Consider the following 26,782-nt stretch of genomic DNA (forward strand, 5'->3'; position numbering starts at 1 on the left):
TTCCATTAGCTTAGCACTCAATCGTTTAGTATGTTGCTATTGCTTTCTTCATGACTTATACATGTTCATATGACTATGAGATTATGCAACTCCCGTTTACAGGAGGAACACTTTGTGTGCTACCAAACGTCACAACATAACTGGGTGATTATAAAGGAGCTCTACAGGTGTCTCCAAAGGTACATGTTGGGTTGGCGTATTTCGAGATTAGGATTTGTCACTCCGATTGTCGGAGAGGTATCTCTGGGCCCTCTTGGTAATGCACATCACATAAGCCTTGCAAGCATTACAACTAATGAGTTAGTTGCAAGATGATGTATTATGAAACGAGTAAAGAGACTTGCCGGTAACGAGATTGAACTAGGTATTGAGATACCGATGATCGAATCTCGGGCAAGTAACATACCGATGACAAAGGGAACAATGTATGTTGTTATGCGGTCTGACCGATAAAGATCTTCGTAGAATACGTGGGAACCCATATGAGCATCCAGGTTCCGCTATTGGTTATTGACCGGAGACGTGTCTCGGTCATGTCTACATTGTTCTCGAACCCGTAGGATCCGCACGCTTAAGGTTTTGATGACAGTTATATTATGAGTTTATGCATTTTGATGTACCAAAGTTTGTTCGGAGTCCCGGATGTGATCACAGACATGACGAGGAGTCTCGAAATGGTCGAGACATAAAGATTGATATATTGGAATCCTATATTTGGATATTGGAAGTGTTCCGGGTGAAATCGGGATTTTATCGGAGTACCAGGAGGTTACCGGAACCCCCGGGAGGTATATGGGCCTTAGTGGGCTTTAGTGGAAGAGAGGAGAGGTGGCCAGGGCTGGGCCGCGCGCCCCTCCCCCCTAGTCCGAATAGGACAAGGAGAGGGGGGCGGCGCCCCCTTCCTTCTCTCTCTCCTCTTTTCCCCTCCCGAATCCTATTCCAACTAGGAAAGGGGGGGGGGGGGTCCTACTCCCGGTGGGAGTAGGACTCCTCCTGGCACGCCCTCCTCCTGGCCGGCCGCACCTTCCCCTGCTCCTTTATATACGGGGGCAGGGGGCACCCATAGACACACAAGTTGATCCACGTGATCATATTCTTAGCCGTGTGCGGTGCCCCTTCCACCATAATCCTCGATAATATTGTAGCGGTGCTTAGGCGAAGCCCTGCGACAGTTGAACATCAAGATCGTCACCACGCCGTCGTGCTAACGGAACTCTTCCACGACACTTTGCTGGATCGGAGTTCGGGGATCGTCATCGAGCTGAACGTGTGCTAAAACTCGGAGGTGCCGTAGTTTCGGTGCTTGATCGGTCGGGCCGTGAAGACGTACAACTACATCAACCGCGTTGTGCTAACGCTTCCGTTGTCGGTCTACAAGGGTACGTAGATCACACTCTCCCCTCTTGTTGCTATGCATCACCATGATCTTGCGTGTGCGTAGGAAATTTTTTGAAATTACTACGTTCCCTAACAGTGGCATCCGAGCCTAGGTTTTATGTGTTGATGTTATATGCACGAGTAGAACACAAGTGAGTTGTGGGCGATATAAGTCATACTGCTTACCAGCATGTCATACTTTGATTCGGCGGTATTGTTGGACGAAGCGGCCCGGACCGACATTACGCGTACGCTTACGCGAGACCGGTTCTCCCGACGTGCTTTGCACAAAGGTGGCTAGCGGGTGACAGTTTCTCCAACTTTAGTTGAACCGAGTGTGGCTATGCTCGGTCCTTGCGAAGGTTAAAACAGCACCAATTTGACAAACTATCGTTGTGGTTTTGATGCGTAGGTAAGATTGGTTCTTGCTTAAGCCCGTAGCAGCCACGTAAAACTTGCAACAACAAAGTAGAGGACGTCTAACTTGTTTTTGCAGGGCATGTTGTGATGTGATATGGTCAAGACATGATGCTAAATTTTACTGTATGAGATGATCATGTTTTGTAACCAAGTTATCGGCAACTGGCAGGAGCCATATGGTTGTCGCTTTATTGTATGCAATGCAATTGCGCTGTAATGCTTTACTTTATCACTAAGCGGTAGCGATAGTCCTGGAAGCATAAGATTGGCGAGACGACAACGATGCGACGATGGTGATCAAGGTGTCGCGCCGGTGACGATGGTGATCACGACGGTGCTTCGAAGACGGAGATCACAAGCACAAGATGATGATGGCCATATCATATCACTTATATTGATTGCATGTGATGTTTATCTTTTATGCATCTTATCTTGCTTTGATTGACGGTAGCATTTTAAGGTGATCTCTCACTAATTATCAAGAAGTGTTCTCCCTGAGTATGCACCATTGAGAAAGTTCTTCGTGCTGAGACACCATGTGATGATCGGGTGTGATAGGCTCTACGTTCAAATACAACGGGTGCAAAACAGTTGCACACGCGGAATACTCAGGTTATACTTGACGAGCCAAGCATATACAGATATGGCCTCGGAACACGGAGACCGAAAGGTCGAGCGTGAATCATATAGTAGATATGATCAACATAGTGATGTTCACCATTGAAACTACTCCATCTCACGTGATAATCGGACATGGTTTAGTTGATTTGGATCACGTGATCACTTAGAAGATTAGAGGGATGTCTTTCTAAGTGGGAGTTCTTAAGTAATATGATTAATTGAACTTTAAATTTATCATGAACTTAGTCCTGGTAGTATTTTGCAAGTTATGTTGTAGATCAATAGCTCGCGTTGTTGCTTCCCTGTGTTTATTTTGATATGTTCCTAGAGAAAATTGTGTTGAAAGATGTTAGTAGCAACGATGCGGATTGGATCCGTGATTTGAGGTTTATCCTCATTGCTGCACAGAAGAATTATGTCCTTGATGCACCGCTAGGTGACAGACCTATTGCAGGAGCAGATGCAGACGTTATGAACGTTTGGCTAGCTCAATATGATGACTACTTGATAGTTTAGTGCACCATGCTTAATGGCTTAGAATCAGGACTTCAAAGACGTTTTGAACGTCATGGACCATATGAGATGTTCCAGGAGTTGAAGTTAATATTTCAAGCAAATACCCAAGTTGAGAGATATGAAGTCTCCAACAAGTTCTGTAGCTAAAAGATGGAGGAGAATCGCTCAACTAGTGAGCATGTGCTCAGATTGTCTGGGTACTACAATTGCTTGAATGAAGTGGGAGTTAATCTTCCAGATAAGATAGTGATTGACAGAATTCTCTAGTCACCATCACCAAGTTAGTAGAACTTCGTGATGAACTATAATATGCAAGGGATAACGGAAACGATTCCCAAGCTCTTCGTAATGCTGAAATTGACGAAGGTAGAAATCGAGAAAAACATCAAGTGTTGATGGTAGACAAGACCACTAGTTTCAAGAAAAGGGCAGAGGGAAGAAGGGGAACTTCAAGAAGAACAACAAGCAAGTTGCTGCTCAAGTGAAGAAGCCCAAGTCTGGTCCTAAGCCTGAGACTAAGTGCTTCTACTGCAAAGGGACTGGTCACTGGAAGCGGAACTACCCCAAGTGATTGGCGGATAAGAAGGATGACAAAGTGAACATAAGTATATTTGATATACATGTTATTGATGTGTACTTTACTAGTGTTTATAGCAACCCCTCAGTATTTGATACTAGTTCAGTTGCTAAGATTAGTAGCTCAAAACGGGAGTTGCAGAATAAACAGAGACTAGTTAAGGGTGAAGTGACGATGTGTGTTGGAAGTGGTTCCAAGATTGATATGATCATCATCGCACACTCCCTATAATTTCGGGATTAGTGTTGAACCTAAATAAGTGTTATTTGGTGTTCGCGTTGAGCATGAATATGATTTGATCATGTTTATTGCAATACGGTTATTCATTTAAGTTAGACAATAATTGTTGTTCTGTTACATGAATAAAACCTTATATGGTTACACACCCAATGAAAATGGTTCATTGGATCTCGATCGTAGTGATACACATATTCATAATATTGAAGACAAAAGATGCAAAGTTAATAATGATAATGCAACTTATTTGTGGCATTGCCGTTTAGGTCATATTGGTGTAAAGCGCATGAAGAAACTCCATGCTGATGGGATTTTGGAATCACTTGATTATGAATCACTTGATGCTTGCGAACCATGCCTTATGGGCAAGATGACTAAGACTCTGTTCTCCGGAACAATGGAGCGAGCAACTGACTTATTGGAAATAATACATACTGATGTATGTGATCCGATGAGTATTGAGGCTCACGGCGGGTATCATTATTTTCTTACCTTCATAGATGATTTGAGCAGATATGGGTATATCTACTTGATGAAACACAAGTTTGAAACATTTGAAAAGTCCAAAGAATTTCAGAGTGAAGTGGAGAATCATCGTAACTAAAATAAAAAGTTTCTACGATATGATCGCAGAAGTAAAATATTTGAGTTACGAGTTTGGCCTTCAGTTAAAAACAATGTGAAATAGTTTCACTACTCATGCCACCTGGAATACCACAGCATAATGGTGTGTCCGAACGTCATAACCATACTTTATTAGATATGGTGCGAACTATGATGTCTCTTACCAATCTACCACTGTCGTTTTGGGATTATGCATTAGAGACAGCTGCATTCACGTTAAATAGGGCACCATCTAAATCCGTTGAAATGACACCGTATGAACTATGGTTTGGCAAGAAACCTAAGCTGTTGTTTCTTAAAGTTTGAGGTTGCAATGCTTATGTGAAAAAGTTTCAACCTGATAAGCTCAAACCCAAATTGGAGAAGTGCGTCTTCATAGGATACCCAAAAAGAAAATGTTGGGTACACCTTCTATCATAGATCCGAAGGCAAGATATTCGTTGCTTTGAATGGATCCTTTCTAGAGAAGGAATTTCTCTCGAAAGAAGTGAGTGGGGGGAAAGTAGAACTTGATGAGGTAACTGTACCTGCTCCCTTATTGGAAAGTAGTTCATCACAGAAATCTGTTCTTGTGACTACTACACCAATTAGTAAGGAAGCTAATGATGATGATCATGTAACTTCAGATCAAGTTACTACCGAATCTCATAGGTAAACCAGAGTGAGATCCGCACCAGAGTGGTACGGTAATCCTGTTCTGGAAGTCATGTTACTAGACCATGACGAACTTGCGAACTATGAGGAAGCGATGATGAGCCCAGATTCCGCGAAATGGTTTGAGGCCATGAAATCTGAGATATGATCCATGTATGAGAACAAAGTATGGACTTTGATGGATTTGCCCGATGATCGGCAAGCCATAGAAAATAAATGGATCTTCAAGAGGAAGACGGACGCTGATAGTAGTGTTACTATATACAAAGCTAGACTTGTCGAAAAAGGTTTTTGACAAAGTTCAAGGTGTTGACTATGATGAAATTTTCTCACTCGTAGCGATGCTTAAGTCTGTCCAAATCATGTTAGCAATTGCTGCATTTTTATGAAATCTGGCAAATGGATAAACAAAACTACATTCCTTAATGGATTTAAAGAAGAGTTGTATATGATGCAACCAGAAGGTTTTGTCAATCCTAAAGGTGCTAACAAAATATGCAAGCTCCAGCGATCCATCTATGGACTAGTGCAAGCATCTCGGAGTTGGAATATACGCTTTGATAAGTTGATCAAAGCATATAGTTTTATACAGACTTGCGGTGAAGCCTGTATTTACAAGAAAGTGAGTGGGAGCACTACAGCATTTCTGATAAGTATATGTGTATGACGTATTCTTGATTGGAAATAATGTAGAATTATTCTGCAAAGCATAAAGGAGTATTTGAAAGGATTTTTTCAAAAAAAAGGCCTCGGTGAAGCTGCTTACATATTGAGCATCAAGATCTATAGAGATAGATCAAGACGCTTGATAAGTTTTTTCAATGAGTACATACCTTGACAAGATTTTGAAGCAGTTCAAAATGGAACAGTCAAAGAAAAGAGTTCTTGGTTGTGTTACAAGGTGTGAAATTGAGTAAGACTCAAAGCCCGACCACGGCAGAAGATAGAAAGAGAATGAAAATCATTCCCTATGCCTCAGCCATAGGTTCTATAAAGTATGCCATGTTGTGTACCTGATCTATTGTATACCCTACACTGATTTTGGCAAGGGAGTACAATAGTGATCTAGGAGTAGATCACTGGACAGCGGTCAAAATTATCCTTAGTGGAATAAGGATATATTTCTCGATTATGGACATGACAAAAAGGTTCGTCGTAAAGGGTTACGTCGATGCAAATTTTAACACTGATCTAGATGACTCTAAGTCTCAATCTGGATACATATTGAAAGTGGGAGCAATTAGCTATAGTAGCTCCATGCAGAGCATTGTTGACATAGAAATTTACAAAATACATACGGATCTGAATATAGCAGACCCGTTGACTAAACTTCTCTCACAGGCAAAACATGATCACACCTTAGTACTCTTTGGGTGTTAATCACATAGCGATGTGAACTAGATTATTGACTCTAGTAAACCCTTTGAGTGTTGGTCACATAATGATGTGAACTATTGGTGCTAAATCACATGGCAATGTGAACTAGATTATTGACTCTAGTGCAAGTGGGAGACTGAAGGAAATATGCCCTAGAGGCAATAATAAAGTTATTATTTATTTCCTTATTTCATGATAAATGTTTATTATTCATGCTAGAATTGTATTAACCGGAAACATAATACATGTGTGAATACATAGACAAACAGAGTGTCACTAGTATGCCTCTACTTGACTAGCTCATTAATCAAAGATGGTTATGTTTCCTAACCATAGACAAAGAGTTGTTATTTGATTAACGAGATCACATCATTAGGAGAATGATGTGATTGACTTGACCCATTCCGTTAGCTTAGCACTCGATCGTTTAGTATGTTGCTATTGCTTTCTTCATGACTTATACATGTTCCTATGACTATGAGATTATGCAACTCCCGTTTACCGGAGGAACACTTTGTGTGCTACCAAATGTCACAACGTAACTGGGTGATTATAAAGGAGCTCTACAGGTGTCTCCAAAGGTACATGTTGGGTTGGCGTATTTTGAGATTAGGATTTGTCACTCCGATTGTCGGAGAGGTATCTCTGGGCCCTCTCGGTAATGCACATCACATAAGCCTTGCAAGCATTTCAACTAATGAGTTAGTTGCAAGATGATGTATTACGAAACGAGTAAAGAGACTTGCCGGTAATGAGATTGAACTAGGTATTGAGATACCGACGATCGAATCTCGGGCAAGTAACATACCGATGACAAAGGGAACAACGTATGTTGTTATGCGGTCTGACCGATAAAGATCTTCGTAGAATATGTGGGAACCAATATGAGCATCCAGGTTCCGCTATTGGTTATTGACTGGAGACGTGTCTCGGTCATGTCTACATTGTTCTCGAACCCGTAGGGTCCGCACGCTTAAGGTTTTGATGACAGTTATATTATGAGTTTATGCATTTTGATGTGCCGAAGTTTGTTCGGAGTCCCGGATGTGATCACAGACATGACGAGGAGTCTCGAAATGGTCGAGACATAAAGATTGATATATTGGAAGCCTATATTTGGATATCGGAAGTGTTCCGGGTGAAATCGGGATTTTACCGGAGTACCGGGAGGTTACCGGAACCCCCGGGAGGTATATGGGCCTTAGTGGGCTTTAGTGGAAGAGAGGAGAGGTGGCCAGGGCTGGGCCGCGCGCCCCTCCCCCTAGTCCAAATAGGACAAGGAGAGGGGGGGGGCGCCCCCCCTTCCTTCTCTCTCTCCTCTTTTCCCCTCCCGAATCCTAGTCCAACTAGGAAAGGGGGGGAATCCTACTCCCGGTGGGAGTAGGACTCCTCCTGGCACGCCCTCCTCCTGGCCGGCCGCACCTTCCCCTGCTCCTTTATATACGGGGGCAGGGGGCACCCATAGACACACAAGTTGATCCACGTGATCATATTCTTAGCCGTGTGCGGTGCCCCTTCCACCATAATCCTCGATAATATTGTAGCGGTGCTTAGGCGAAGCCCTACGACAGTTGAACATCAAGATCGTCACCACGCCGTCGTGCTAACGGAACTCTTCCACGACACTTTGCTGGATCGGAGTCCGGGGATCGTCATCGAGCTAAACGTGTGCTAAAACTTGGAGGTGCTGTAGTTTCGGTGCTTGATCGGTCGGGCCGTGAAGACGTACGACTACATCAACCGCGTTGTGCTAACGCTTCCGCTGTCGGTCTACAAGGGTACGTAGATCACACTCTCCCCTCTCGTTGCTATGCATCACTATGATCTTGCGTGTGCGTAGGAAATTTTTTGAAATTACTACGTTCCCTAACAAATCCGCCCCGCTATGTCGATCCAGGCCTAAAAATTGATAGGAAGGCTTAGACTCCTTCGCAAAATATGCCAGTAAAGGCTATACCTTGAAAACATGAAAGAACTTACCGAATTAGCCTGGCGTTTTAGGCTAAGCCCATGATCCTCGGTCGCCAGCCTTGAAGAGCACTTTCCGGATGTCTTCGTGCGTCATGCCGAAAAGCTCTAGCAGCGTCTGGTGCTTGGCCGGATCGAACTCCCACAAATAGCATGTCCGACGTTGGCACAGAAGGATCCGGCGAATTAGCATAACCTGGATCACGTTGACAAGTTTGATTCTCTTGATTATCATGTTCTGGACGCACGTCTAGAGCCCAGTTAGCTCGTTCGAAGAACCCCAGGTTAGACCCTTCTCTTGCCAGGAGGTGAGCCGCATCGGAACTCCGGATCAGAATTCGGGGGCCGCCGCCCAGTTGGTGTCGCGCGGCTCGGTGATGTAGAACCACCCTGACTACCACCCCTTCACCGTCTCCACAAAGGAGCCTTCGGTCCATGTGACATTGGGCATCTTGCCCACCATGGCGCCTCCGCACTCTGCTTGTTGGCCTCTCACCACCTTCGACTTTACATTAAAGGTCTTCATCCATAAGCCGAAATGAGGTGGGATATGGAGAAAGGCCTCGCAAATGACTATAAATGCTGAGATGTTGAGTATAAAGTTGGGGGCTAGATCATGGAAGTCCAGCCCGTAGTAAAACATCAGTCCGCCGACAAACGGGTGGAGAGAGAATCCCAGCCCACGGACAAAATGTGTGAGAAACACAACCCTCTCATGGGGCTCTGGGGTAGGGACGATCTGTCCCTTGGCCGGGAGACGGTGAATGATCTCCTTGGCAAGATATCCGGCCTCTCGGAGCTCCTTGATGTCTTTCTTCTTAACAGAGGAGGCCATCCACTTGCCTCCAGCTCCGGATCCGTACATGGTTGGAGTGCTTTCGCCGGGGGGGAAGCTAGAGCTTGGACACTGGAGATCGAGAATGGATGGGCAGAGAGAAGGCGTGGGTGAATGAAGAAAAGAGATTCTTATCTCCTTATAAAGGCAGTGAATATTGAACGCCTCCCCACTCGCCTTGAAATTCGCCTACTCCCAAGGGTTGTATAAACGGCACGGTTGGGTTACCCACGCACGTATTGATGAGGATCCCGCAATAAGGGGACACGATCTCTGCTTTGACAAGACGTGCCAATGGAAATCGCATCTCGAAACATGGGATAGCAGACAAAATGGTTCGATATAGTGACCGGGCAGACGTGATGTCATGTTGTAAAAAAGTTGTCAGCGGATTGGACTCGTGGAATATTATATTCTATCTATGGTTGTGTGTGGTGTTGTGTTACAGGTCCGGACACGTTCAAATACGTCTGAAGACTATCTTGGAGTTTGGAGGGAGGAACCCGCCTTGCAATGCCGAAGATAGATCTATGCGTCGGATAAGTTGTCATTGAAGCAAGGTTCAGGGGCTACTCAGGAAGTCCTGGACTAAGGGGTCCTCGGGCGACTGGCATGTTAGCCTTGGGCCAGACTGATGGGCTATGAAGATACAAAGACCGAAGACTGCACCCGTATCCGGATGGGACTCTCCTTGGCGTGGAAGGCAAGCTTGGCGACCAAATATGTAGATTCCTTTCTTTGTAACCAACCTTGTGTAACCCTAGATCCTCCCGGTGTCTATATAAATCGGAGGATTTAGTCCGGAGGATAGATACATTACCGTAACCATACAAGCTAGGCCTCTAGGGTTTAGCCATTACGATCTAGTGGTAGATCAACTCTTGTAATACTCATATTCATCAAGATCAATCAAGCAGGACATCGGGTATTACCTCCATAGAGAGGGCCCGAACCTGGGTAAAACATTGTGTCCCCTGTCTCCTATTACCATCGACCTTAGACGCATAGTTCGGGACCCCCTACCCGAGATCCGTCAGTTTTGACACTGACAATGACTATCTATGACATGCCAACATCAGATAGCCTAACGCACCGTGTTAAGGGGCTGTTTGGTTTGAGACTAAATTAGCCAAAGATTGCCACAACTAAGGTTAGGAAAGTTTGACCAACTTAGGTGAGTGTTTGGTTCAAGCCACATCTTAGGCAAGCCAGACTTGGGCCCCACATGGCATACACAGAAAAAGTGTGGCAAGATTCCCTTAGGCTTGCCAACTTGTGGCTCTCATTTTGATGAGCTAACATTAGGCAAGTTTGGCAAAAATGTGTGGCAAAGTGTGGCAAAGCTAGTCCTAGAACCAAACAGCCCCTAAATCTCCAAGGGCGCGACCGCGCGAGCGAGGCGACGGTCGTGGTAGGCGCGACCATGATACGGGCTGCTGGCAGCCCTTGGATCTAAGATCGAACGGTCGCATGCTAAGTTGCTGAAAATTTGCAGAATAAACATCCAGGATAGGATATTCACCCATAGTTCTAGAATCACGCCATGCAACCGTTCGATCTCAGATCCAAGGGCTGTCGGAAGCTTCGTATCACCTATAATTTTCCCGACGCTTGACATGACATTGAAAGCCATTTAATTGGGCGTCGAGTAGACATGACATCTAATTGGGCCCCCATAGTACTATGCATGAATCCATTTATCCACCAGGCAAGCCACTACCCTGTCGTTCGCACGCGCCCCCCACTTGGCATTTTTACAATCGATAAACCGCTCCTAGTCGTCCCGTCCTTTCACATTACGGTAGTTCCACTAATCCTAACCCTCCTCCCAAATCCATGGTGTCCAAAATATTCATGGTTGGCGGTGAGTACAAGGTCAGAACCATCACCGGCGATGAGTTCGACGTCATCTACACCCGTTCTTCCGCGACGGTGAAAGGATGCCAACCATGTAAGTTCCACTATGCCTTGACCGCTTCAGACGCATGTTCGGAAACTCAAATGATGAGTGGGTCGTTGGGCTAGATGTTGAGTACACCACAGTCCTGGGAAAAGAGAAGAATCTAAAGGAGGAAGAGAGGAAGAAGCCTGCCGTGATCCAGGTTTGCGTGCATGACTTATGCTTGGTCTACCACATATGCCATGCCGACGTTGAGTGTGAGGAATTTAAGAAGTTCCTCAAGGGAGTCCGAGTCAAATTCGTTACTGTAGACTTTACGAACGACATAAGAGTCCTGGAACAGATAGGCCTCGTTCTAGGCAAACCCTTCGACCTCCAGAATAATGGGCTGGTGTCCTCCCGTGATAAGCCTTCAATGATGACCCTGGCAGGAGCCATGGTTCATCCTTCGTACGGTAAACTAAAGAAACCTCCACACACGTTTCATCGTGCATGGCAGTGGAATGTACTAGATATAGACCACATCCACTACGCTGCAATGGATGGCTACCTTTGTTTCAATATCTACAAGGGTTGGATGAAGAGCAAGAGCCAAGTGTGCGGTTCAAGCAAAGACTTATCGGCTAAGAGGAAGAGGGACAAGGACGAAGTCGAGGACATGGATGAGGACTCCGAGTAAGGTGACAGTGTCGTTGCTCATGGTGGTTCTAATGCAGTGTCTACCAGATTAGTTGCTTAGTTTAATTTCTGTTGTGCTTAGTTTTATTTGAGGGGTGTGTTGTGCTGAGCCCCCAGCAGAACTATGTTATGTTTCTTCTTGTTACTTTAACTCTTCAGTACGTACATACTAGTATTTCTTACAGTTCATCTTTTAGTTGGTATAGTACTACGACTACCACTCATTTCTTCACATTATATACATACAATATATATGGCCAACATCATATAGCCAGCAGTTTAGTTGTCAAAGAATTTCAGGGTGCTTAGTTTTGTCAAAGAATTTCAGGGTGCTTAGTTTTACTTGAGGGGTGTGTTGCGCTAGACACCATTATTGTGACTCAAATCCCTTTTGCCATGTTATAATGACATAAATACCGATGGACCAACATGCCAGCTCTCCCTCTATCTCACTACAGTAAAATAAAGTGTGGGGCCTACTTGATCCCAACAGCGTTCTTATTTTCTTGTAAAATTGTTCGTTTGGTTACTCCTGAAAAGCGGGGCCACACTTATCATTGTGAGAATCGGCTTATTTTTGTCATGTAACATGGTCCACGGGTTTGACGTGAAAATCGCAATGTCTAATGGCATTTTTGAGCAAACATCTAACTTAACAATGGCATTTTTGAGATATGTAATTGCATTTTTGAGCAGGCATCTCACGGATTGATGACATTTTTGAGTAGTTGTAACTTCTAATGGCAAAACTGAGTAGTGGTACACAACTAGTTGGATAGCTTGTTGTAGTACTAATATAAGCAAAAGCCTGTCCTCGTCTGTGAGCCACCGCGCGCATGGGCGAGGGAGAAGGCGTGTAGTAGTAAAATCAAGCTTCTCCTCGTTGTACGAGTTGACGCGACACATCATAGCACTGGCCCCACATGGTTGCCTCTAAACTTGGTTGAAAGACCCGCAATGTAGAATACTCCATTTGCTGCAACCTCTAACATTTACCCCACCACAAATTAAAATATATATTCCTGTCTTGACCAGATGAGCGTGCAAACTACAATAACCAGGATGACAGGTAGGGTCAGAAGATTATTTTTAATTAAAAAAAGCATGGAGTCGACCCCAACGATTTTAAACTTACAGGCACGGTACACGCTATCCTAGACTACTCTACACATGAAACTGCCACACGAGCGTCCGGGCTGCGCTTGGCTCTTGCCTCTTCGGGAAGTCGAACAATGATGGAGTACTATTGCAGTGGAGGAGTACTATAGTATGCTTCTGGCCATCTGACATCGATTGAACGGCTGCATGTCCACCGCGTGCGGGAGGGAGAGCGTGTAGCGAACAAAAGCTTATACTAGTCCTGCCAGCCACCACGCTCATGGGCGAGGGAGGGATGCAGCTTCATTGACTTACTGCTCCTGCCTATGTGTTCATGACAGGTGGGCCCAATAGGCGGGTGGCCCACCTGTCATGCAGCCAAAGGCAGGTGCAGCCACCAGAGCTCAGTCCGCGAGGGAGAGGGCGTTGTAGTAATCAAACTTCTGGGTCTTGTACGAGTTGATGCGACACATCAAAGCACTACACTTGATATATTTCAATAATTTGCGTTTACCGATGCATGTCGTGACTCTCCTTTTGATACTTGCATCTGTTGATTTAATGCACCTTGAAGTAGTATGAATATTATGTTACATTAAAGCTTTGTAATGCCCCAGCCCTAATAAAGGGAGAGATGGTTGTGCACAAGGAGGGCGAGATCATGCAGACGGAACAAGACCCGACGATGGAGCTCTCTGTGGTCTCGATGGACCTCAGCTTGCTCCACTGCCCCTTGTGCCTCCGCCCCTTGAAGCCTCTAGTGTATGAGGTTCGAATACACCTCGTCCGTTCGACTGATCGAGCAAGGTGCAGGTTTCTTGATTGATGTACTGTTCGATTGATTTGTGCAGTGCAAGGGAGGGCACCTGGCCTACGCGAACTGCCGCATCGAGCGCACCGAGAACCAGCAGCAGTGCCAGATGTGTGAGCGTGGCGGTGGCTTCGACGTGCGGAACATGGCGGTGGACGCCGTCCTCTCCTTGGTGAGGGTGGAGTGCCCGCACGAAGGTTGTGGGCTCTACGTCACTTACCACAAGCTCGCCGATCACCAGAGCATATGTCCGCTCGCGCCCTGCAAATGGCCCATGCCTGTCTGCGGCTACGAAGGCCCGCCACTGGCGCTCTCCCACCACATCAGCATCATGCATCCCATGCCCATGCATAGGATCCAGTACGGCAAGGCGCTCCAGCTGCAAGTGACACTGTCGGAGCCACGACTCTCGCTATTCATGGAGGAGGACCGCCGCGCGTTTTTTCTTGATCGACGGCGTGCTCAACATTGACGTGCCTATCGTCGTGTCAGTCGTCTGCATCACAGCGGGGGCGTCCCCACTACCACACTACGTGGCCAAGCTGTGGGCGAAACGCCCACCGGGGGAGCCCAAAGGCAGGACCGACACCGTCAAGGTGGAAATGGAGGTGACAAGCAGCAAGGATCCCGGCCGGCAACATCGCCGTGCAGGAGCTGACCTTCTTCACAGTTCAGCCCAAGCTACTGGCCGGGGCTAAGCTAGTGTCCCTCCACATTTAGATTGACAAGCTCACATCCGAAATGATTCTAAAGTGCCTTTTGTTTATCTTAGTAATATGCTAATATAGGGGTTAGCTCGTTCTACTTTAGCTTAAGAGATGGTGGATTTTGGTGGCGATGCAGCAATTACTTCGACATCAGATCATCAGTTAAAGTAATTTCCAACAGTTGAATGGATATTTTGTGTCTGTTGGATATAAAGATCCTTTGGGTAAGAAGTATAAGAGCATCTCCAATAGCTTGTCTATATGGATCTCTATACTCGTTTTCCACGATGTGAGCCCAAAACAGGCGTCCAGCAGCTTGTCTATATGGTCGTCCAAATATATACATCCTCTAAATCGACCTCAACAATGTCCACGCTTGGACAATGTGAAGGCGCCGTCTAAACTCAGCTGCATCCATGATTTTTTACTCTCCCTAGCGACGGCCCACCTGTCATGGTCCCTGTATATAGACGTTCTGATGCAAAATTGGATGTGTATATGAGGGAATCTTTTTAGACCATTGTCTATATGAATATATAGACATCCAAATATACACATGCTAATGGAGATGCTCTAACAGCTTATATGTTTGTTTGTTCAGGAAGTGTTGTATACTTGTGCGAGTTGACGCGACACATCAAAGTAGTACTACTAGTAGTACTCCCTCCAATCCTAATTTCTCTATGCATAATAAGTCGAGGCACAGATACCAAGGAGGGCCTGGTTGTGTCTATACTTGGACAACCCACCCGACTGCGCACCAGGCAGACGAAGCTCGTGTCATGTTTGTGTCGTGTGCGGCCCGCACATTAACCAAAACCTCGCGCCTCTAGCTTAGCCTCTGCATTTTAAACTTCTCAATCTCAAGGCCAAGGAGCAACGTGAAACCTATGATAGAGCCAATCGGATGGTTGAGAACACTACAATTCGTAGCTATAGATGCGTGTGAGAGAGAGGACGAGTGCGTGCGTGCACCTCTTCTCTTCCTATATAACATACTCCCAAATTACCCGTCGCAAATTACTCGTCGCAGAAATGGATGTATCTAGAACTAAAATACATCTAGATACATCCATACCTGCGACAAGTAATTCTGGACGGAGGGCTAAACTCAGAGTACAAGTGTATGTGGGTGGCATCGACCTAGGGAGCTAGAGATGGTGCGTGCGAGAAGTCCCGAGAGATAGGTGTGTGCGTGGGAAAGATGGAGGGAGATGATATATGTCGATGTAATCGTGTGAAAAAAGACTAGTCTATAGCTCGCCACGAGGCTATTCTTGTCGAACACCCCCAATAACCGTAAGATATGTATCCGACGGTGCCAGTTATTGCACGTACACAACAGTAGAAAAAGAAGTACCATGGCATATGTTACACCATGGCCGAGAACACATGCCCATGTTACACCATCCGGGAATAGTGCAGCACTTCGAGACTAGAACCGTAAATAAATTTTGAGCTTGCGTCTCGTCACATTCCAAATTACTACTACCATGCTATATTTAATTGCAAATCTGTTCACACCGATCACAACCTAAACGGTTTCCCACTTAGGAGCGTATTAGTAGTACTCAGTTATAAATACTACTATGCCAAGATGACTACACATTCCTCCTCAACTCTGCTACCTCTTGAGCATGTGCTGGTTTTCCCTTGAAGAGGAAAAGGTGATGCAACAAAGTAGCCTAAGTATTTCCCTCAGTTTTTTAAAACCAAGGTATCAATCCAGTGGGAGATTACACGCAAGTCGCCTAGTACCTGCACAAACAAACAAGAACCTCGCAACCAACGCGATAAAGGGGTTGTCAATCCCTTCATGGTCACTTACGAAAGTGAGATCTGATAGAGATAAGATAAATATTTTTGGTATTTTTATAGATTGGAAAGTAAAAATTGCAAAATAAACGGCACCAGAAATAGATAGTTGACGGGAGATTAATATTATGGAAAATAGACCCGGGGGCCATAGGTTTCACTAGTGGCTTCTCTCAAGATAGCAAACTCTATGGTGGGTGAACAAATTACTGTCGGGCAATTGATAGAAAAGCGCATAGTTATGAGAATATCTAGGCATGATCATGTATATAGGCATCACGTCCGCGACAAGTAGACCAAAATGATTCTGCATCTACTACTATTACTCCACACATCGACCGCTATCCAGCATGAATCTAGAGTATTAAGTTAATAAGAACAGAGTAACGCATTAGGCAAGATGACATCATGTAGAGGGATAAACTCAAGCAATATGATATAAACCCCATCTTTTTATCCTCGATGGCAACAATACAATACGTACCTTGCCGCCCCTGCTATCACTGGGAAAGGACACTGCAAGATTGAACCCAAAGCTAAGCACTTCTCCCATTGCAAGAAAGATCAATCTAGTAGACCAAACCAAACTGATAATTCGAAGAGACTTGCAAAGATATTAAATCATGCATAAAAGATTTCAAAGAAGAATCAAATATTGTTCATAGATAATCTTAATCATAAACCCACAAATCATCGGATCTCGACAAACACACCGCAAAAAGAATTACATCGAATAGATCTCCAAGAGAATTGACGAGAACTTTGTATTGAGATCCAAAGAGAGAGAAGAAGCCATCTAGCTAATAACTATGGACCCGAAGGTCTATGGTAAACTACTCACACATCATCGGAGAGGCTATGGTGTTGATGTAAAAGCCCTCCCTGATCGATTTGCCCTCCGGCGGGCGTCGAAAAAGGCCCCAAGATGGGATCTCACGGGTACAGAAGGTTGCGGAGGTGGAAATAGGGTTTCGTGGTGCTCCTGGATGTTTTCGGGGTATATCGATATATATATATGAGGAAGAAGTAGGTTGTTGGAGCTATGAGGGGCCCACGAGGGTGGGGGGCACACCCACCCCCCTGGGATGCGCCCTCCTGCCTCGTAGCCTCCTCGCTTCTTTTTTGATGTCCACTCCAAGTCCCCTGGATCACGTTTGTTCCAAAAATAACTCTCCTGAAGGTTTCATTCCGTTTGGATTCCATTTGGTATTCCTTTTCTGTGAAACACTGAAATAGGCAAAAAACAGCAATTTGCACTGGGCCTTTGGTTAATAGGTTAGTCCCAAAAATAATATAAAAGTGTATAACAAAGCCCATTAAACATCCAAAACAGATAATATAATAGCATGGAACAATCAAAAATTATAGATACGTTGGAGACGTATCAAACTCCTCATCCACAAAAAACAATCAAGTCATTCAACATTGTTCCCTTGCGTCTGCCATGGCCAGCGTGAGTTCTAGGTCGAGAGGTTTCCACCAGGGAGAGGCGAGCATGGAAGAGGAAGAACGAGAGATGTCCCGCCTCGTCGCGAAGGCAACCGACATGTCCAGCCACGCAGCAGTAGCAGCACAGAGGTCCCGCCACGCCGCCGAAGTAGCACGGATGTCCCGCCGCGCCACCGCGGCCTGGGAAAGTTTCTCACAGGCAGGCGAGGACTCTTATAGGCGCATGCATGCGATCGTCCGTAGCCAGAGGGATCAGATCTCCGGCTGGGCGAGGTTGTAGGACGAGGCTACCGGTGTCATCCGGCAACTAGGGAGGGCAATGCGAAGATCCGGGCCGAGCGCGACCTGCTAAGGGCAAAGATCGCCGGAAGGGCGAAGCAGGCGGAGGAGACCGCTGCCTTGTTGCAGAGGACGGGCGTCATCGTCAAGAAACTTATGGACGAGAATGCCATGCTCCGCATCGAGCGCAACAGGCTGGTGGAGGAATCCGGGGATGCTGCCAAGCAGCGTATTAAGGACATGAAACTGATGAAAGTGATCATCGCCGCTCGGCGCGAGAACTAGTCTCCGCGACTTGCAGCGCATAAAGAAAGTAGAGATCAGCGAGCCAAATCGTTGTATGTGTCTTCCTTCTTCTTTTGCCCTTGTGTATTTTGGGCATAGCCGCATGTGGCTTTTTTAATTATCTTCCTAATTATGTAAGACAATTATTATCCACTCTCGTCATCCTTATATATATTCATCAGTCTTGCTATAAGTCGCAGTAGATGCTATATAGGTCCGTCGGATCTTACATTAAGATCCGTGCAAAATTTTATTTTCTGATTTTCTTTTTTCTCTCTTAAATCTCAGTCGAGTGAGACATAGCCACGCCATTAAATAGAGGCTCGGGCGCCATTAATGGAGACCTTGGGAGAGAGGTGGATGGCAGATGGAAGTCAAAGGGCTCTCCTCCCGATAAGCACGCACAGGGGTCTGATCACACGCCTCCCGTACTCAAATAGCTACCCTGCACGACGCCTCCTGGCTAATAAAAAAGGGGACGCATGGCGGCACCTAGATGGTAAATAGAATGCCTACAGTTTCAATAATACTTGTGTTTTCGATTGTAACGTGACAGCACTTGTTCCAAAATGACTTTGTTGATTGTTAATGTGCGCGCCTTCGCAAATCGGACAGCAACATTACCACAGCATGTTGGTGCCATGTCATGACACCAAGCCAAGTTTCATGATTTTCATGCGTGTTTTGGATTTACAGGAATTTAAAAAACCAAGTTTCTCAATGTTTCCAGCCGAGCCACGACGCCCGGATGTTTGAATTTCATTCCCATTTCTTGCATGGGACCTAGAAATTTACCCGAGGACACACATGTGATTTTTCAACCAGCTATGGTACACTGGAGCATGTGCTTGTATTTCAAATTTGAATTATGCACACAAAGGTGACACGTTCCCTCTCAGAACCATGAACCTTGAGAGAAGCTCCGGTTTGCAAGAAGCTTATAACAAAACTTGTTCCTATTCGGCCAATTATTTTACCAAAACATGGTAGTATCATGACATGACACTATGCCAAGTTTCATGATTTTCAGACGTGTTTTGGATTTACAAGAATTTTAAAACCAAGTTTCTCAATGTTCTCGGCCGAGCCACAATGCCTAGATGTTTGAATTTCATTCCCATTTCTTGCATGGGACCTAGAAATTAATTTACCCAAGGACACACAAGTGATTTTTCAACCAACTTTGGTGCATGGGAGCATGTGCTTGTAGTTCAAATTTGAATTATGCACATTAAATGGCCAGAAAATCAATTAATGTATAAAAAGGCCAAACGAACCCGATATAATTCCAAAATTTAACAGGGCACTCATGTAGTTCTATGTTGCCTCTGTAAAGAAACTCAAGGGGGGCCGTGTATATTGTTTCGCACTCAAAGGTGACACGTTCCCTCTCAGAACCACGGGCTTTCTTGAGAGAAGCTCCGGTTTGCAAGAAGCTTATACCAAAATTTGTTCCTATTCGGTCATTTTTTTTACCACGGCATGGTAGTACCATGACATGACACCATGCCAAGTTTCTTGATTTTCAGGCGTGTTTTGGATTTACAAGAATTTTAAAACGAAGTTTCTCAATGTTCTCGGTCGAGCCATGATGCCCAGGTGTTTGAATTTCATTCCCATTTCTTGCATGGGACCTAGAAATTCACCCGAGGACACACATATGATTTTTCAACCAACTTTGGTGCATGGGAGCATGTGCTTGTAGTTCAAATTTGAATTATGCACATTAAATTACCAGAAACTCAATTAATGTATAAAAAGGCCAAACGAACCTGGAATAATTCCAAAATTTAATAGGGCACTCATGTAGTTCTATATTGCCTCTGTAAAGAAACTCAAGGGGGGCAGCGTATATCGTTTCACACTCAAAGGTGACACGTTCCCTCTCAGAACCATGAGCCTTCTTGAGAGAAGCTCCGGTTTGCAAGAAGCTTATACCAAAACTTGTTCCAAATATGCCCAATTTTTTACCACAGCATGTTAGTGCCATGACATGACAGCATGCCAAGTTTCATGATTTCCAGGCGAGTTTTGGATTTACATGAATCTAACAACCAAGTTTCTTGATGTTCTCGACCGAGTCACGACGCCCAGATGTTTGAATTTCATTCCCATTTCTTGCATGGGACCTAGAAATTCACCCAAGGACACACATGTGATTTTTCAACCAACTTTGGTGCACCGGAGCATCTGCTTGCAATTCAAATTTGGATTATGCACATTAAATGTCCAGAAATTCAATTATTGTATAAAAATGTCAAACAAACCCGGAATAATTCCAAAATTTAACAGGGCACTCATATAGTTCTATGTTGCCTCTGTAAAGAAAATCTGGGAGGACGCAGTGTATATCATTTCGCACACAAAGGTGACACGTTCCCTCTTGGAACCACAAGGCTTGTTGAGAGAATCTCCGGTTTTGCAAGAAGCTTGTACCAAAACTTGTCCCAATTCAGCCAAGAATTATATACATACGAAAACAAGGTTTGGATTGTTCCGAACATCTCGCCACCTAGACCAATGTACTCTGATTTGAATTCAATATAAAATGGATACAGATGTTTTAATTGGAGATTGTATGTCACATGTAGTTTATAGTGAAATATGATTACTTCTATATGCATGTTTTTGTTATCAAGATAATATTTAAATGATTGTATAATTTGACAACAATTGTATTCAAATAAGGAAAAATGACTCAAATTTAGTCCATATGGTAGACGACAATATATATGTTCATAGGGTGGAGTAAAATGTTCATATATGATGGAAGATCAAAATGTAGGACTACATCCATTATAAACCACAAGGTCACCTAACGATATATTCGAATTCAACATAACGTGGATTCAAAAATTCAAATTCGAGATCCTGGCATTTGTAATCATATAAAAAGGTACATGACTCTTTCTTTTGGTGGGGAATTGATTTGTTTTTTGTTGTTGTTGAGGGAAGTGCGAATCGATTTGGTACTGTACATGGTAATCTTGTTCTCCCGATTTGTTTAAATTTTTCTTATAGTTTTTCCAATTACATTTATAGCAATATAGTAAAAGAGGACATGACTCTCTTGTGTCTTGTATGAATTGTTTTTTGTACACGTTAAGTTTGTTCTGCCGAACAAGGAATCTGCGCCTTCTTATCCTGAAATTTTCAACCTCGAGTATCTTTTGTCTCATCTGCTTTGAAACTCCCGCCTCTTCAACCCGCGTCGCGCCTTGTTATCCCGAAATTCTGACACGCACAAAAACTCCCTCGTCATCCGAAATTGGTCCCGCAGCCCAGACACACGAAATCCCCTTCTACCCCTCAGCCGGAATTGTCGGTTCGACGTCGCGGTGTCAAAACTAGTGGGGTATGCTGGTAAGTTACCCTACATTTTGGACAAGCGCGTACCTAAGCCAAGGCTCCCCCTACCTTCCCCTTCATCCCCCCATTCATACACCGAGGCTACCAAAACCCACGAAACCCCACGCTCCTCGGTCGGCCTCCCGACCATCGCCCAGCCGGAGACTCTTTCCTGACGAGGTTGTCCACCGCAATAGCTCGCCGTCCCTCATCCATTGCACCGGATGAGGATCCGTCGTCGATCTCGTTGTCCCGCCGGATCAGCTGTCCCGTCCTCCACCTCCAAGGAGCTGCCCCGACGTTCGCCTCGTCTATCGCGCCACCTCCATCCCCACAGCATCGTCTTGACCTGCCCCACCGGAACCGCAGCACCCTCACCAATTCCTCTGATGAAGCCGAGGCCAACTCGGTGCCACCAAGGAGGTTCTGCACTCACCGCTGTATTTTATCTTTCATTTGATCTCACGGGGCTGCCGGTGCTCGATACCGAGCAGCCATGGCGGGTCTCCATTGACGGTGCCGTCGCCAGCCACTTCATCCACGGCGTCTCTCCCCCATATCGTAGCTTCCTCGGTGGTGACTTCTACACCGGCACTAGCTGCAGTTGCTCCGGCTCTCGCTCGCGCTGCTGCTGCTGCTCCGGCTCTCGCTCGTGTTGCGGCTCTGTTCTTGCTATCGGTCACGCTGCTGCACTGCTCTTGCTTTCGTTCATGCTGCTGCTCTGCTCTGATATTGTTGTCGGTCGCGCTGCTGCTCCGCTCTTGCTCTTGTTCGTGCTGCTGCTCTGCCCTTGCTCTTGCTCACGCTGCTACTACTGTTGCACGATCTCCGGCAGCTACAGGAGTTGCTGCTTTAGCACTCGCTCGCGGTTCTGCTGCATGACTTGCTCTCTACTAATGCATTCCCTGCTCGAGCATGTGCTGATTTAGATCACTGCTTCTCTGCTACTAGTGCTTGAACACTCTAAACATCTATTGCAATGCTCTTCCACTAGTTCAATCAGTTTCGACGGTAAAATTTAGTTTCGACTGTAAAGTTCAGTTTCTACAGTTAACTTCAGAGTAAACAGTATTTACAGCATCTGTTGCAGCAGCCGTGGCGCGACTGATGTGTTTTACATCTAGCACTTTTTGGTGATGTATTTTACATCATCTATTGCAGATGATATTAGAGTCCCACTTCAGATTAACATTGTTTGTCTTGTCCTGCTTCAGCCTCGCCGCCGTACACCTCACTGGAGCTACTCCAACGACGGAGCAGTACCATCGGCGCCATTTCCAGAGGCCTCGGATCTTCTTCCCCGCCTCCGACAATCACACCAGCATCACCATCCTCCACGTCCAACCCAATGATGCTGAGGTCGATAAGGCTATGCCCAAGAGGTTGCACACTCGTTGCATCACTTTGTTACTCTGCATTCATGTCGATCCCTCAGGGATCCTTTGCTATGGAACTACTATGGAACTACTATGGTACTACTATTCGTGCATTTGGTTAGGAGTGGAGCAAAGCAAAACTGCAGGTTTTTTTCCTTTGGTGTCTCTTTCAAAGAAAAATGGTAGGAATTTTAATATCCAGTTGGACGTCCTTTTCAAATTAATATGCATGAAGAGCAGGACTAGTTGCATTACTGTCATAATAAGATTCTTATTTTTTTTCATTTTCACATGGTTTGACTTTAATTTGACCATGTTTCTCCATTCCTGTGTTCTTACAATTCATGTGAACCAAACACTGAGGTTCACAGAAATCCTATGTTTCCAAATGCTCTGTTTTGCACGTGCATTCCTATCCTATTCCTATGTTTTTCCTGTCCATGTGTTTATAGAATCCTCCAATTCTAAGGAGCCCTTACATATTTACTTCATTTTCAGATAGGTGTCAAAGAAAACTTTGTGTGTTATGTCCTGCTCCTACCATGCCGTCATCCATCCCACCTGAGGTGCACCATCGACAGAAGCGTTCACTGCAGCAGAGATTCCCCCTGCAAACTTTCTTTCGCCGCCTCAGATCATCTTCCCCGTTGCCGGCAGCCACGCCAACTGCATTACCATCATCGACTGAGCAGATGAACCTGAGGACTACATAGTTCCGGAAGAGAGGTCGCGGTCTTTCGTGTTTGCTTACGTTATACATCGGTTATTATTACCTGCTACTTTATCGTTCAAACTTGAGTTTTAAAATGCCCATGGGTCTCATATAGAGGCAACAACGAATAGTATCTATCAACTATCTGGTTCATCTGGGGTCTTCTATGTGGCTCATGTTGGGTGGGCAACAAATAGTAGATGATCCATTGTCTATCTTTTTAAACTGGAGCTATAATCTACTTGCTATCATTAGTTTTGGATCTATTCACTCGTTTTCTACCATCAGTCTTGATTTCTGCATGCACCCCTTAGGCCTTACAAAACCTAACTAATATTTTATTATGCATGCCAGTTATTGTACACAATCGTACTGAACATGTAGAGAAAAAGAGAAGACCGTTGTGTGGGAATACAATGTCATGCAGACACCGCTCCATGGTGGCCGAAGTGCCCCCCCCCTCACGCCATTCCAAATTGTATTCCAGAGGAAGATAACTGTTCATATGGGGATTCAGAGGGAGCCGACCATTCCTATTTACCACCTGAGGTGTTTCTCTAACCTGGCATGCTGATGTTGGTTATATCATGCATATGGCGCCTCGCATTACTTACATTATTCATCTTATATGTCATCAGCTTAGTTTAGATTTTCTTTGTGTGAATGCCACATGGTTTCTATATCATACTCCCACCGTTCCTAAATATTTGTCTTTTTAGATATTTCAACAAGTGACTACATATGGAGCAAAATGAGTGAATCTACACTCTAAAATATATCTATGTACATCCGTATGTAGCAGACTAGCAGTCCATTTAAAATCTCAAAAAAGACAAATATTTAGGAATGGAGGGAGTATATGGGAATTATGCAATGCCATCTTCTTTAGCCAGGCATCATATACGTGAATCATGCAATGCCATCCTGTTTAGCCAGTCATTGTGTATGTGAATTGTATCGTGCCATATTTTTTTCATGATGTATTCCATTTGTCAACAATGTTTATACATTCATCTACTCTTCCTGTGCATCAGCCATTTGAGTCGGTCATGGGAAAATCTGGAGTGAAAACAAGGTCTTCTGAGCAGTCAGTGCTACTTGTCGATGCAGATTTCTTGTTGGTTACAAATAGCTCCTCAGAGGAGGATTCAGAGACAGATGACCAGTCGTATCCCCCCCCCCCGAGGTGCATGCTCTAACTTGGCAAGGTTATATTGCTCATATCATACATATGGTGTCTTGCATTGCCATGCCATCTTCTTAGATTATACATGCTTTGTGTGAATGCCTCATATTTGCTTTCTATATCAGATATGTGAATTATGCAATGCCATGTTTTTCAGCCAGTTATCATATATGTGAATTATGCACCGCCATGTAGCCAGGCATCATATATGTGAATTATCTCATGCCATCTTTTTTTTCATTACGTATTCCATTTGTTGACAATCTGTGTATATTGAACTACTCTTCATGTGTATCAGCCATTTGAGCCGGTTATGGAAAAATCAGGAGTGAAAACAAGGTCTTCAGAGCAGGCAATGGTACATGTTGAAGCATATATCTCGATGGTTACCGGGAGCTCCTCATAGGAGGATCAGAGACAGATGACCAGTCCTATATCCCACATGAGGTGTATGCTCTAAGTTGCATTGTTTATATTTCTCATGTCATGCATATGGTGTCTTTCATTGCTTAGTTTAGACATCATATGCACAATATTGAATCCCATCTGCTTAGTTTAGAGATCATGCATGCGAGTGCCAGCTGCTTAGTATATGAATCAATTATGTCAATTATATCATGCCATCTTGTATACTTAGACAACATTTATGTGAATTATTTCATTCCAACCTATTTTAGAAAGACATCATATAGTTTTGTCATGTCATCCTGTTTAGATACTCATCATATGTTGAATTATGCCATTACATCCTGTTAAGTTATCCATCATATATCTAAAACTATGTCATGTTATCCTGTTTAGTTAGGCATCATATATGTGAAATTGTGTCATGTTGTCATGTTTGGTTAGATAACATATATGTGAAGTACCACATCTGTCTATCATGCAATGTATGTACATTCAATTTATTTCCTTGTTTATCAGCCATTTGAATTGGAGGGGGTGATAGCAGTATCTTGATACGTCTCCAACGTATCTATAATTTTTTATTGTTCCATGCTATTGTATTATCCATCTAGGAAGTTTTATATGCATTTATATGGTATTTTATATGATTTTCGGGACTAACCTATTAACCTAGAGCCCAGTGCCAGTTTTTGTTTTTTCCTTGTTTTTGAGTATCGCAGAAAAGGAAAATCAAGCGGAGTCCAATTGACCTGAAATTTCACCGAGATCATTTTTGGACCAGAAGAAGCCCACGGAGTACCGGAGATGGGCCAGAAGAGTCCCGAGACCACCATGAGGGCGGGGGGCGCACCCTACCTCCTGGGCACGCCCCCTACCTCGCGGCTGCCTCGTGGACCCCCCTGACTTGTTCCCGGCTCCAACACCTCTTATATATACCCAAACTTCCAGAAAGAAACCTAGATGGGGAGTTCCACCGCCGTAAGCCTCTGTAGCCACCGAAAACCAATCTAGACCCGTTCCGGCACCCTGCCGGAGGGGGGATCCCTCTCCGGTGGCCATCTTCATCATCCCAGCACTCTCCATGACGAGGAGGGAGTAGTTCACCCTTGGGGCTGAGGGTATGTACGAGTAGCTATGTGTTTGATCTCTCTCTCTCTCTCTCTTGCGTTCTTGATTCGGAATGATCTTGATGTATCGCGAGCTTTGCTATTATAGTTGGATCTTATGATGTTTCTCCCCCTCTACTCTCTTGTCATGAATTGAGTTTTCCCTTTGAAGTTATCTTATCGGATTGAGTCTTTAAGGATTTGAGAACACTTGATGTATGTCTTGCATGTGCTTATCTGTGGTGACAATGGGATATCACGTGATCCACTTGATGTATGTTTTGGTGATCAACTTGCGAGTTTCGTGACCTCGTGAAGTATGCATAGGGGTTGGCCCACGTTTTCATCTTGACTCTCCGGTAGAAACTTTGGGGCACTCTTTGAAGTTCTTTGTGTTGGTTGAATAGATGAATCTGAG

This window comes from Triticum aestivum, chromosome 1A, assembly GCF_018294505.1.
Source record: "Triticum aestivum cultivar Chinese Spring chromosome 1A, IWGSC CS RefSeq v2.1, whole genome shotgun sequence".
NCBI classification, from domain to species: Eukaryota; Viridiplantae; Streptophyta; class Magnoliopsida; order Poales; family Poaceae; genus Triticum; species Triticum aestivum.